This window comes from Callithrix jacchus, chromosome 1 (genome assembly GCF_049354715.1).
Source record: "Callithrix jacchus isolate 240 chromosome 1, calJac240_pri, whole genome shotgun sequence".
Classification (NCBI taxonomy): domain Eukaryota; kingdom Metazoa; phylum Chordata; class Mammalia; order Primates; family Cebidae; genus Callithrix; species Callithrix jacchus.
In genome coordinates this window covers 47,479,931-47,495,487 of record NC_133502.1, presented here as the reverse complement: position 1 = coordinate 47,495,487, position 15,557 = coordinate 47,479,931, and the positions used below count along the sequence as shown (strand labels likewise).

General features: G+C 34.7%; 1 pseudogene; it reads left to right on the top strand.

Annotated features, from left to right (window-relative positions):
- The first annotated feature begins 12,065 nt into the window (after nucleotides 1-12,065).
- LOC100388499 (phosphatidylinositol-3-phosphate phosphatase MTMR7 pseudogene) lies at nucleotides 12,066-14,550 on the top strand (annotated as a pseudogene).
- Nucleotides 14,551-15,557: the final 1,007 nt, after the last annotated feature.

Genomic DNA, 15,557 nt, shown 5'->3' with positions numbered 1-15,557 from the left:
ATGTATTTATGACACAAGGCTACACACTATCTCCATTCGCATTTATGTCCTGATGCACTATTAAGCAAAAATCCAAGTTAATATAAATATTTCCACTGAAAATACTGTTCTGAAATTATGAAAGTTCGTGTTTATTGAACTATAAAACTAAAGAACAAATTTAAAGGATGTTTATTTGTGTTATACCTACTCCTGCATTTTCTTTAATTTTCATTTGGGTCAGAAATGAGTTTTTATATATTTCATGTATACTTTAAAAGCATTATATGCAGAAATGCCTATGGGAAACTAAATACACATACACACATACACACACACACACACACACAGGATTTTAACTAGTTCACACATATCTCATAGGGTAGGGTCACCTGTGTCTTCATCTCCCACATCTGATAACAAAAAACCCTTTTCCTGGTGAGTACTGTTTATTGAATATTTCTGTGTGTTGGGTATATTGACGAGTATGTGGTGATATTCAGAGAAAGGTACAAATTATCATCTAGCAGAAAAAGCAAACATTTCAGTCAAGATCTGGCTATCGATGTGTATGAGAGCTGAATATGAAACTTCATATAGAAGGGAATGTAAGAAACAAGAATCTCTATAGCATGAAAGGGACATCAGATATTCCAGTGTTACATTTGTGGCAGAATTTTTCTTTTATCTCCATTTCTTTACATTTTAAAATTATCTGCCTAATCTCAATTGCCTTCACCCTATCCAGGCAATAGTTAGAATGTCTTAGAACATGACTAATATAAAGGATAATAAAGACAAAAAGTGTCTTTTTCATATTTTGGATTTCAAGAAAGGATTTTCATACTTGATATGCAGTATGACAAATTGAGGAGCTCAGCAAATCCTCTCCTTATGAAGAAACTATAACATTAGACAAAGTAATCTATAACAACAATTTCTGGGTTGTGGAAATTAATCAAACGTTTATAATAAATTATTAATGTTAAATTAATGGAGACATGTTTCAATTAATGAAGACAATGTTATTTTTGAAATCTACTGAACTATTCAACAGGAAGACACTGGGATATTCTTGCCTAAATAGCATTCCCCCTACCCCTACTTCATAGTTTCATGGATCAAGCCAGAAAACCCAGTAACTTTTGTGAAAAATAGGGCTTATTGACTTAAAAAGAAGAAAAAAAAATGTGCCTCACCAATAACATAGCAATCTCAGTAGCTAATGAAACAGAGATGACAAATGACTCTGCTAGCTTTAAATTGTAATTCTGGTAGAGAAATTTAACAGTGGTATCTTGGATATGATAAATTAAGAGAAGGTATGGAGAAGTTCTTTATATATTCCTGGCTTACAGTGTATCTGAAAAAAAAAATGTAATTGAGATATAGGACAGCCTTGCAGAAAATAAAACTGGGGAAGACTTGAAAATTGAGCTAACTGTTAATATACACCCTAACTCACACACAGATCCATTAGTAGAAGATAAAACTTGAAGTTTTAAAATAAAATTTCAGCGAATGTATTGGCTGAGCCCCAAACTAAGCAGAGGCAATCCCCAAGAGGTGAGACGAAAGGGGAGGGAAAATAAACGCTGAGGAGAGACATAGATAGATATAAATAATGGTCATATACCTCAAGAGAAGCAGATTAAATCCAGGAATTTGTTAACAAACCAGCAAGCAATAAGAACTCTAATTATTGTCTAATAACAATAATAATAATAATCTAGATTTGTACAATAGTTGATCGAGACTACCCAGTGTTCAACTACAATAAAATATGAGACAAAAAAGAGATAAGAAAATGTGACCTATGGACAGTAGAGAGTAAGTAGCTACTGTCCCCTAGTGGGCACTATTTCAGGGCTTCTGTTTTAACAGACAAAAACTGTTAGACAGACAGTACATATTTTAATGTGTAGAACACATTTTAACAAACAAACGTGTCAAAGCAGCTATTATAAATACAATTGAAAAATCAAGGAAAACATGTTTAAAGCATCACATAGAAATATAACAACACTGATTCAATGAATAGTGAATCTCATTAAAGAAAGGAATTATAAAAATAACCAAACATTTGGAATTGAAAAGTTTAATAGTTTACAAAATTTGCTGGAGGTGCTCAACAGCAGACTGGAGATGACAGGAAAACAAACAGTCAATTTGCAGATAGATCGGTAAAATTTATTGAAAACCAGAGAGAAGAACAATGCATAGAAGCTCAGATACTTGTGAAATAATGTCAAGTATAAACACACAGACAGTCACACACATACACACACAATGAAAGATTCTGAAGGGCAGGAGACAGAAAAAAAGGGACAGAAAATTATTAGACCTCTAGAAGAAAATTAGAAATAATAGCAGAAAACTTCCTAAATATGGTGAAAAAAATACAAATTTGTAATTCCAAAAATCCTAGGACTTCCAAGTGGAAAAAACATAAAGCAATGCACTCCAAGACATCATAGTCAAACAGTTGAAAGCCAAAAGGTAGAACACCGTGAAAGCTACAGAGAAAAAGAACTCATTGCATATACTGTTAACACGAATATTAACAATTGTCAAGGATACGGAGAAACTGTAAGCCCTGAACTTTGCTTGTGATCTTGTAAAATGATAAAGCCCTTTGGAAAATAGTTTTTTTTTTAATTCTTAACAATTTAAGCATAAATTTGCTATACAATCCAGCAACTCTATAACTGGGTATCTACTCAAGAGAAATAAAAACATATGTTCACATTAAGACTCTTGCATGATCATTTCAAATAACATTATTCACAATAGCTAAATAGAGGAAAGAATCTGTCAATTATCTGGTGAGTGGTTAAATGAAATGTGGTATACACATGCACTGGAATGGCTTTCCGCACTGAACAGGATGGGCCACTGATACACGCTACTAAATACCTGACCCCCCAAAAATATTACACTAGTGATAGAAGCCAGATATAAAAGACTGTATATTTTATGATTCCATTTAAGTAAAGATAATATATAGAGATTACGATAATACCCAGATTAGGATAATTTAGAGAGACAAAAAGTAAATCGGTGTTGGCCTGCGTCTGAGTGTGGAAGAAAAGGTTGCCTAGAAATATTTCTTGTGATTGAATGTCACATCTGTGATGTGTGTATCTAATGGTATATAAATCATGCTTTACTAAGGCTGTAAAACATGGAGATGAATACTCACATTTTTTTTTGTAATTATGTTTTACAGATACTAATTTGGCATAGAAGTGTTTGGTTATAGCACACTTGTCTTTTGAGGGTTTGAGGTTTCCGTAAGGCCAGGTCAGAGAAGAGAGTCAGAAATACAGGTGAGGTAGATTGTTGGAAATCCTTGACAAGAGGCTTCTTATTCTACTACTTTCCAAGCTGATTTGCAGATTGTGAATTGGTGGGGTCCAAAAGAGAAGAGGGAGAATAAATTATCCAAAGAACTTGCCATATTACCCTCTAGAACGATCACTAATGCAACAGGCAAATTCCTCCCATTTCCCTGAAACAATCTGGTGATAATAAAGCAGGGGTTTAAAAATGGATATAGTTGGCCAGACACTGTGGCTAATGCCTGTAATCTTAGTACTTTGGGAGGCTGGGGTAGGCAGATCATGAGGTCAGGATTTCAACAGCTTGGCCAGCATGGTTAAATCCTGTCTCTACTAAAAATACAAACAGCTGGGCATGGTGGCAGGTGCCTATAATCCCAGATACTCGACAGGCTAAGGCAGGAGAATCGCTTGAACCCAGAAGACAGAGGTTGCAGGGAGCCAAGATCGCACCACTGCACTCCAGCCTGGGCGACGGAGCGAGAATCCATCACACATAGACACCACACACACACACGCACACATACACACGAATATAGTTTAACCAGGTGTGGTAGCAGGTGCCTGTAATCACAGCTACTTGGGAGGCTAAGACAGAAGAATCACTTGAACTTGGGAGGCAAAGGTTGCTGTGAGCCGAGATCAGGCCACTGCACTCCAGCCTAGGCCAAAGAATGAGACTCAGTCAAAAAAAAAAAAAAATGGATATAGTGTATCAGTTACAAAAGAGGTCTAAGGCAGATTTTGAAACTGCCCACAAGACGCAGGACAACATTGTCTGTGCATAGTGATTTTAGTAAGGCCCTGGATGCTAGGATAGGTAGATACTGCCAAAAGAAAGCAGAACTGAGGTGTCACAGTGAATGCCATCACACAAGAAAACAAGAAGAGTGGATTTCAAGGATGCAGTGTCTCTCCTCAGCACCTGGACTTCAGGTAATCCTCTCTAGAATTTAGCAGGAAATCTATTGTCTAAGGTAAAATTTGAATTAACTTAATCGATACTAATTTCCTAGAGTCATTTAAATAAGCAAGTAGGTAAAAAATAAATTCAGAAATATAAACATAAGAACTTACTATCTAACAGACCTGACTTCGAGGCCAGAGTTTCTCACCCTCTCTATATTAAAATATACATAGTTTACCCTTCGAAGGAAGTATAGCATGACTATACAGCGAGTTAAAACTATTTTATGACTCTCTGATACCACAGATTACACACACAATTATTAAATGTCATCAGTATGCTCACTGTCAATAAATTTATGTATTAACATTTTTCTTTTCACAAAAATGTGATAAGTGTTCAATGTATAACATTAAAATTTTCATATTCAGAGTGTTCAAAAGTCAGTAAATTATGTTAGAAGAACAAGATTCCAATCCACATTCTACTACTAATTAAACATGCAAAAATAATTTAAAATATCTGGGCCAATGCTTTCTTATTTTTATACATGAGATATGAAGCAAGACTATCTATAAGCCTCTCTCAAGAATGAAATTTTATGACCATAACGTAGGCTACATGCTGCTTCAAGTTCTTTGTGCAGCAAGTTTGGACATTTAATTAATGAGTCAATTAATTAAATCAGTCAATATTGTCAGGATAACTGAAGTGACACTGACAAATCTACAGCTTAACTAGAATGAATTGTTATTTATATTAAATTTAATCTATGCATTAAAATATATTAAATATATTAAGAGGCAAGGACATTTTGTGACGTGATTTCAAATAGTATAGTCAGAGGATAAGATTTTAGATACAGGATAAACCACATATTTTGCTGAATGAGAGGCTCATAAGAATATGAGCAATGGCAATCGGGTATAAGAATATGTGCCAGGGCAATAGTCTTATCAGTAATTTAATTCTTCCTAAAAACACTGACAGTCTCCATGAATGGTTAAAAATAATATAAATGTAGAACTGATGTCCTTCACGTAAGTAATTTTTGAAAATATACAAGATTGTTTTCCAAGTAAGTCCAAATAAGTTTATTGAACAATTGCCAATGAAACAAAGAGAATTACTAAGAGGTTACAAATGTGGGTAGAAACTATTGAGGCCATAATGACCTTTACTATGTTCCAAACACTGAAACACAAATGAAGTAAATCTAATGAGGAGACAATTGGATTACTAAAAGGAAGCTTTTGAAACGCAGTGATTAAGTCAGGTAAAAAAAAAATAAAGCACTGCTCTTGTACTTACTAAGACACAAAAAGGCAATTATGCAAAAAGACACTTAAAAGCGGTGCTACTAAGAATCCAGCCTAATCTTTCTTAATACCCCTTCCTTTCAAGTACCAGTTTCCCAATATTTCCTTCATTTGAAATTCTCTTCAAAACTATCCCTCATGTTCACTATCATGTAGCATTTAGTGAATTTTTTTCTGTCTACCATCAAACTTAAGTAATACTCCTTCCATTGTTTTACAATTTATACATATTTCTTCATAATAATTAGCTGGAAATTTTTTACATATCCTTTTATCATTCTTTCCTGTATACATATGGGATTTTAGGAAAACCGTATAAGACTTGCTGTTTTTTAATTTTAAATTCAATGTTTTTATGGGATTTTGGAGAGTGACTAAAATGAGCCTTTCCAGATTCTATTTTATTTCTCATGTCTTATTCATCTCTAATCTCCATCTAATCACTATCATTACTTCTGACATAAAATACCTGCAACCTTAGAAAAAGGTAACCAAATGAACATTGGCATAGATGGAATTGAAAAGCCAAAGGAATTGACTGAAATAGAAATATACAGGTGACTTTCTGAGGGCACCTCAAATGGTACTAAGAGTGTATATAGTCCACTAATTTAAGAGGACAACACAATGCATATATCCCACTGTAAGGAAACATATTGTTATGGAGAAGAAGCAGTTTCCGAAGTAGGTCTTCTTGCATTTATAGCCTTCTTGTTGACAGTGCATCTTGTTATTTTTAAGATCATCAGCTTAATAACTTGTGATTACCTGTTAGAATTGAAATGTTGAATAATTTTCTTGTGGCACATGTTATTATTTTATATATTATCATAATACATAGTAAAGCAGTAATATATATTAATACGTATAGGAAAGTAGTGATTTATATATGTTAATTATTGACTAATGATTTTCATTAACTTTGTCCTGGAATCTTGTCTCCCTGGTAAGTCAATTCTGTACATTTTGAAGTTTTAAAATTTTTTTCATTTAGCAAAGTATAGCTATTTGATTTAACAACCATTTTTAAATGTGACTTTTCTGGAAATATTTCAGAGGTGTTATTTGATTTAATTAGAAAACATTGTATTATTTTTAAACTGAAAAAATGGACTTTACTATTAAAATTTCTTCAAAGTAATTTACTTAATCTGCCTCACATATTACAAATAATGCAAACCTTGTTTTAAGAGCTTCTTTTAAAAGTCTCATTTTTTAAAATGGAATGCTTTGGAGTATGGTTATTTTATGTAGATTCAATTAATATTTAATAACACAAAATTAGAATATTTCTCCCATTGTTAAATTTGTGATAGAAAGCAGTTATAAAAGAGTGATTGGGTGCAAATCCTGGGGTTAAATTGCAGAACTTGAAATCAACACAATGACATTAAGGCTAATTGCATTAGCTCAACAGCCTCCTATAGTTGTATAATGCTATATAAAATATCTAGAAGAGGTGGGCACAGTGGCTCATGCCTATAATTCCAGTACTTTGGGAGGATGAAACAGGAGGATTGCTTGAACCCAAGAGTTCAAAACAAGCCTGGGCAAGATGGCGAGACCTTGTCTCTACAAAAAGTGTTTTAAAAATTAGCCAGTTATGATGGCACATGCCTATCGTCCTGCTACTCTGGAGGCTGAGGTGAAATGAATTTTTGGGCCCAGGAATTCAAGATGGTATTGAGTTCTGATCATGCCACTGCACTCCAGTCTGGGCAGCAAAGCTGGACCCTGTTTCTAAAATATAAATTAATTAAATTAATTAAATAAAATACCTCAAAGAGTATCTGGCACATAGCAAATACCATAAATTGTTTGGTAATGTTACTTTGTCTACTTCAACGTTATACTAATAAAAATACACTGTTTCAAGCTTGTAAAGTGAGAACATAAAACTAATAAAAAGTTGAAATTTGAAAATTTGAAAAACACTAAATTTTAAAGAAAAATAAAGTAGACAAATATGAGATCATTTTTCATGCTGAGGACAACTGTAAATGTTAGAAAAATGAAATGGAGAAAAGCATATAAAGATTGCCGTTAAAGAGAGGAAAGTATAACATCTAAAGATAAAAATTAAATGAGAAAGACTGGAAAATATGAAAATGATCAGAAGGTCAACTAATTAGAAAACTGAGTTACAAGCTGAAGAATGTAAAAGAGTTAATGCATAGAAAAATAACAAGCAGATCAAGGAGAGTGAAGCCAGACACTTCTACTCTGCCATTTTCGTTGTATTTATTGTTGTTGTGTTTTGTTGATTTATTTGTTTTTGCTAGACTCCTACAAAAATAATGGTTGACTTTAAGGCCTTAAATGTGCTTCCTTATTTTTAGTTTAATAAATGAAATCTGAGAGGACCTTTGTGCTGGCAATTTTGCTATAACATGATATATTCTAACTTATAGCTAATTTGATGGACAGGACATAGCTCATTTTTGCTCTTCTTTAATTTTGTAGTTATGCGTGACATTGCACATCAGTCACTATACATTGGCCATCTACATCGGCAATCTACATCATACATTTTCTTTTAGGAATTTGATTATTAAGCGCTTTGCTCTGGTTTTATATAATTCCTTTTATTTCAGATATTCCCTCTTATTATAATTAAAGTTACCAGTGCTTAAATATCTTTACTAGTTAACAAACTATTAAAAGTTATCATTTCATAAATAATTTTTAGATCTTTGTTCACATTTATAATAGTTAAGGTAACAGCATGGTTGAGAATCATCATTCTTCTGTATTTAGTTGATTCGTGATTTTGAGCTGAAACTCATTCTCCTGTGCCACAGTTTTCTCACCTAACAGTAATGAGAGTAACTGTCTCCAAAGGTCTTATGAGTATTGCATAAATTAATTCATGTATAATGGTTAGCAAAGCATCAAATGCTGTAAGGACTTAATAAATGCTGACAACGATTATTTGTTTATATGAACTCTGGCTTATTTTCATTTTCTTTCCCTTTATTGTGTATTTTTGTTTATATGTCCTAATGATGTTTACTGGACACTTGCACAGTTTACTCTCTGGTATCCTTTAGTGTTAGTGCTTTGTGGATTTATTGTATGATTATTTATCTATTCAGGATTTCTAAGTATTTTTGAGAAAAAATTTAAAACCTATTTTTAGGATATCTATTTCATCAAAATTTAATATAGAGGTACAAAATAATTTAACAAAACCACCAATATCTAAATGTGTTGGTCCTTATCTAAAAATGAAGCAATTTCTAAATGCTCTGATGAAAACTGTCAAAACCTAATATAAGATTTATGAATAATTCAATAAGTAACAATCTCTTGGACTGTGAGATTCTCAATAAGATACGGAAAGAAAAAATGACTTTGACACTATGGTGGAAGAGCTAATGTAGGATTTTTCAGAATCAGTTTAGTGCTCATGTTGCCCACATTTAGTAAGTCAATGGCCAACATGGATTAATGTGGTGATAATGATAGAGTTTTAGATTGCTGGTGCAGGCCAGCTCTCAAAGAATTGTGTAAAAAACCAAACCACAATCAGGCAATGATATAAAAATAAATTCTGGCCAGGCGCAGTGGCTCAAGCCTGTAATCCCAGCACTTTGAGAGGCCGAGGTGGGCGGATCACAAAGTCAAGAGATCGAGACGATCCTGGCTAACATGGCGACACCCCGTCTCTACTAAAAATACAAAAATTAGCTGGGCTTGGTGGCGTGCACCTGTAGTCCTAGCTACTCGGGAGGCTGAGGTGGGAGAATTGCTTGAATCTGGGAGGCAGAGGTTGCAGTGAGCTGAGATTGTGCCACTGAACTCCAGCCTGGCGCCTGGTGACAGAGTGAGACTCTGTCTCAAAAATAAGTAAATAAATAAATAGATAGATTCCAAGAACTACTTTATACAAATTCAGCAAGTATCATCAGTCAGAAGTCCACCTGATAGATTTACCTGTCCAAAGGAAAATCTTTAGATTTTTTCCATGTCTATTGAAATGGATGAAAATCTTACTACACAAATTAATATACACAAGTTTGCCACAGTTATTCATTTTATTTAAATAAAATTAAATTTGACTCATCCTCTCATCTAATTAGAGTATATAGAGATATGATCCTTATTGGAACCACTTCACTTTCCCAGTGTCTATAATGTATACTTGTGGCATTAAACAGAAAAACATAAATGATAGACACACACTTCACAGTACACATCTTTGGTTCACTATGGTTTTCACTAGATGTCCACTGATCCACTAACCAAGTTCCCATTACTTTATGAAGGCCTATGACTATCTAGAAGATGGTATTGACACAAAGCAAACCATGTCAAAACTAAGAACTGTCTCTGAGGTTCATGCCTCTCATGAAGCTGCCTACTGCCCAGAGTCCCAACTTCAGAAATGTTTTAGTACTCAATGTTCTACATGTTGGTGAGCAATATGGGTACTGCTGTCTATGGTAGAGAAGCTGTCATTTCTCTGAGAGGTTACTATGAAATTAGGCCAAAAAATTCTATTTATCATGGCATACCAGATTTCTTTAATCTTCGTAATTTTAGAGAATCTTATCTCTTTCTTTTTCTGCTTTACACTTCTGCATTTATATGAGAATAACTCTTTCAAGGGGATGAAGATCCTCTTCCCCTTGCAAAAGTGAGAAGGAAAACAAATTTGTTTTAGAGGAACTTCTGCTTTTGGCCTGACAATTTAATCATTCTCTGAGGTGCAGGAGGATAAAGGGTCTAGCAATTTCTTTGAAGTAGTAAGATAACTAGGGCAGGAAAAAAGAATGAAAACAGGAAGTTGCTACCTCAAACACAAGGAGCTGCTAGTTGCCTTTATATTTAGGAAATATTACAGTAAGTACACAAAGATGTTTAGCTTTTAGGTCACTAGAAACATGGAGAAAACAATGAACTACATGAAAAGACATGAAATCCTATGGCCATCATATCTGATTAAAATGAATGACAAAGGAAGAGGTGGCTGATGGAGTAAGTAATCATTTTACCTGATTCCACTTTAGCTAAGTATTCTTAATATTAAAATTGACAAAAAATGCATAGCACACATTAAAGGAGATGACTGAAATTCAGGAAATTGGAAATTGGTTTTGATTCATTAATTTGATTTATTTTGTCCACAAAAATTAACATGCAAATATGTGATAAAAACAGAAATGTCCCCAAATGCCCTTTTCTTAGGCAATTCACAAAATGTTGGAAAAAAACCATAGCATGTGAGTGTCTCCACATCTTTCCTAACTTTAGTTTCTACTGCAGTTAATTATGACTAATGGAGTATGATTTCTTCATGTGCTGGAGATTTGGGGAACTATAATTGGGGAATATTTTTGATGCAATGTATTTAGTTCTTAGTATAATTTTAGCAGGTCCAAGAAAAGATAATCAATTTCCTCCTGCTGATTCTTTGACCAGGCAGCTGGGGAATAATAATATTTATCTTCTGTTCATCTTCCACACTTTATTTAGGACTGGAATATTTTTCCTAATAACATGAAGAGAGAAAAGATCCTCATTCTATGTCTCTGTCTCTTTATCTTTGTTTAACTTACCTTAACACTTGGAGGTTATATTGTTCAGCCATTAAAACAGACGTAATCTAGAAACCTCAACATCATAATATTTACCATCAGTATCATCTAGTAAAGATATTTAAAAGTATGAGAGCATAATCTCAAAGTATCTTAGAAATATTAGAAAAATTTCAGTTAGTAGAAATAGATACAGACATAAAAGAGACATGGAATCAAGAAAGACGTTAAATTTGTCTTTTCAATATGCTCAAGGATAAAAAGTAAAACAGAAACATAATGAGGAGTGAAAGTGAAATATAAAAAGAAACAAGTTGGAACTTACAGAGGCAAAATATTTGATATGAAAACTTAATTGAATAGGATTAAAACAAATGATATCTAAAGATAAATATTCAAACTGAAGCACAAGCTAAAAAATGGTGAAAAAATGCAAAGAGACTTATTGACCTTTTCAACTGTTTTAGATCAAAAACTCTTAAGCATCTCAAATAATATTTAACTAAGAATAAATAAAAAAGAAGAAAGGAAGAAAGGGAAAATAAAAAGGAAACAATAAAGAAGTAACTATACCATGACACATCATAATAAAATTTCTGAAAACTGAAGAATTAAAAAACAAAACCTCAGTTAAGTGTGTTTCTGTGGCAAAGTATTACATAAAGAAAAAAATCATGAGAAACAAATGACACTAGAATGACATCTTTAAGTTTCTGAAAGTAAAATATTAACACTCAACTTATAACTGTATATACAGCAAAAAAAATTCTTTAAAAAAGGTCAATATGAGACTCCACGCGCCGCTCCCGTCGCGCCGCAGACGCACGCAGGTGCGTGAGGCCGCGCCCGCCGGGGACCCTGCAGACGTGGGCCAGCCAGGGAGCACATCGGCACGCCCAAGGCTGAAAATGTCCGCTTGGTAGATCGAGTGTCTCCTAAAAAAGCAGCTCTAGGTACTTTGTATTTGACGGCTACTTACGTCATATTCGTTGAAAATTCACCTGACACAAGAAAAGAAACATGGATTCTTCACAGTCAGATTTCCACCATTGAGAAACAGGCAACAACTGCTACTGGATGCCCTCTGCTGATTCGCTGCAAGAACTTTCAGATAATACAGCTCATCATACCTCAGGAAAGAGATTGCCATGACGTGTACATCTCCCTGATACGCCTTGCAAGGCCAGTGAAATACGAGGAGTTATACTGCTTTTCATTTAACCCCATGCTGGATAAAGAAGAAAGAGAGCAAGGCTGGGTGCTGATCAATCTCAGTGAAGAATACAAGCGGATGGGCCTCCCTAATAATTACTGGCTGCTAAGTGATGTGAATAGACAGTACAGAGTTTGTGACTCTTATCCTACTGAACTGTACGTTCCCAAATCGGCCACGGCACACATCATAGTGGGGAGTTCCAAATTCCGGAGTAGACAGCGATTTCCTGTCCTTTCTTACTACTATAAAGATAACCACGCCTCCATCTGCCGGAGCAGCCAGCCCCTGTCTGGCTTCAGTGCCCGGTGCCTAGAGGATGAGCAGATGCTCCAGGCCATTAGAAAAGCCAATCCAGGAAGTGACTTCGTTTATGTTGTTGACACCCGGCCTAAACTTAATGCAATGACAAATCGTGCTGCAGGGAAAGGCTATGAGAATGAAGACAATTATTCGAATATCAAGTTTCAGTTTATCGGGATAGAGAACATCCATGTCATGAGGAACAGTCTGCAGAAAATGCTGGAAGTGTGTGAACTTAAATCTCCCTCCATGAGTGACTTCCTGTGGGGTCTGGAGAACTCTGGCTGGCTAAGGCACATTAAGGCCATAATGGATGCAGGAATCTTCATTGCAAAGGCAGTTTCAGAGGAAGGGGCAAATGTGCTTGTTCACTGTTCCGACGGCTGGGACAGGACTGCTCAGGTGTGCTCAGTGGCGAGCCTGCTGCTGGACCCGCACTACCGGACTCTGAAGGGCTTCATGGTATTAATTGAAAAGGACTGGATTTCCTTTGGTCATAAGTTTAATCACAGATATGGCAATCTAGACGGTGATCCAAAAGAAATCTCTCCCGTTATTGACCAGTTCATTGAGTGTGTTTGGCAGTTAATGGAAAAATTTCCCTGTGCCTATTGAGTTCAATGAGAGGTTTTTGATTCACATTCAACATCACATTTATTCCTGCCAGTTTGGAAACTTCCTATGTAACAGCCAAAAGGAGAGACAAGAACTCAAGATTCAAGAAAGAACATACTCATTATGGGCTCACCTGTGGAAGAATTGGGCCGACTACCTGAATCCTCTGTTTAGAGCTGATCACAGCCAGACCCAGGGAACCCTTCATCTCCCTACAACACCATGCAACTTTATGTACAAGTTTTGGAGTGGAATGTATAACCGCTTTGAAAAGGGGATGCAGCCCGGACAATCAGTTACAGATTACCTGATGGCAGTGAAGGATGAAACTCAGCAGCTAGAGGAAGAACTAGAGGCCTTGGAAGAGAGGCTGGAAAAGATTCAAAAGGTCCAGTTAAATTGCACTAAGGTGAAGTGTAAGCAAAGTGAACCCAGCAAGCACTCAGGGTTTTCTACCTCAGACAACAGCATAGCCAACACTCCCCAGGATTACAGTGGGAATCTGAAATCATTTCCATCCCGGAGCCCTTCGCAAGGCAATGAAGATTCTGCTCTGATTCTAACCCAAGACAATTTGAAAAGCTCAGATCCAGATCTGTCAGCCAACAGTGACCAGGAGTCTGGGGTGGAGGATCTGAGCTGTTGGTCTCCAAGTGGTGGTGAGCATGCACCAAGTGAAGATAGTGGCAAGGACCGGGACTCTGATGAAGCTGTGTTTCTCACTGCCTGAAGTTTCCCTTTGGAGTTCCAAAGTAAAGGACACACAAGCAACACTTGCAAAAATAAGGGAACACAGGAAGTTTATCATAAAAACAAGAAATGGTACATGTCATTGAGAACTATTATTTTAATGCAGCTATGAAAAGGGAAACAAGTGCCCAGCTCTTGATTTCTTAGATACTGAAGAGGACATAGTCATTTCGTTTATCAAATATAAGGAAAATTATTCACCATTTTGAAGCTCATCCTAGACTATGAAAATTATATTCACTACAGAGCAATTACTTCTGTTATTACCTAAAGTTATCAATATATATCTTCCTTGTCATAGCATGCATCTCTTAAAAAGCCTCAACTGCTTTCCCTCACATCTGTGATCATTATGAATCTTTTAGTTGCCTTCCAGCTGTATATTTTGTGTTTTCGAAAGCATCTGACATTATCTTCCTTTCTGACCGTCTTATCCATATTTCTAAAAACAGGCACATTGTTGAGATGCATCCTTTTTGGTTAATAGATATACTCCTAAGGAGCTTTTAATTGCTTAAGGTTATCATCAGGAATAATCATCACTTTAACTTTTCCTTAGATAAAATATTTTGAATTGTTAGAATAATTTTGTTGCCTTTCTCTGAGATCTATAGTCTGTTTCTCCTCATCATTTAAAAATGCTAAAATTTATATCACTTTTCTTTAACAATGATTTAATACCTAACAAGGTAGAAGCGAAAAAAAAAAAAAAAAGTCAATATGAAATCAAGACAAAAATACAAGGAAAAGTAGATAAGAATTTTTATTGCTAGAAGACCTGCACTAAGAAAATCATTGAAGATAAATCTTCAGTATAAAAAAATACCAGATGACAATACAAATATACATAATTAATTGAAGAGCATTGAAATTATAAATACATGGTTAAATGTAAAGTTACCTTAAAAAATTTATAATTTAATTCATAAGTAACGTGATTATTAAAATTATTAAAATGTAGTATGAGTTCTATTGCTAATGTGTGATTGAAAGTTATGACAATAATTGTCTAAAGACCAGATTTGGAAATATGAAAGCAATGAATTTTTGTAATATTCTTATATGTGAAGTTTTAGATATTATTTGAAGAAAAATTATAATTAATTACAAAGCTTGTTGCAAACTCTAGAAAAGTAAAATAAAATATATAATACTTATTGATAAAAATCAATGAAAAAGACTATATAGGCAAATCAGTGTATACAAAGACATACATGATACAGGTATTTTTAAAAGTAAAATGTGAAAATATGTACCAGGTAAACATTCAAAATATATCTGGAGGTGGTGAGACTCTGGGAATGGCAGTGAGTAACTGTCTGTCAACCATCTCTACAGTGAAACAGACATTAAACTGGTGAAAATTATTAAAAACAGCCATCTAAAGAAATTGACCTAAAAGTATGCAACAAATCAAAGCAGCATTAATTAAATGAAATCTATAAACTTTCATGTGGTTGGAATCCGTGGCATTTAAACCACAAATGGCTTTTGCCCTCAGACTTATCCTCCTAGCTTTATGTTGTAAAATATTGAATATTAGTGGGCATTGCCAGGAAGGACCCAGAACTCCTATAATTACTACCCCAC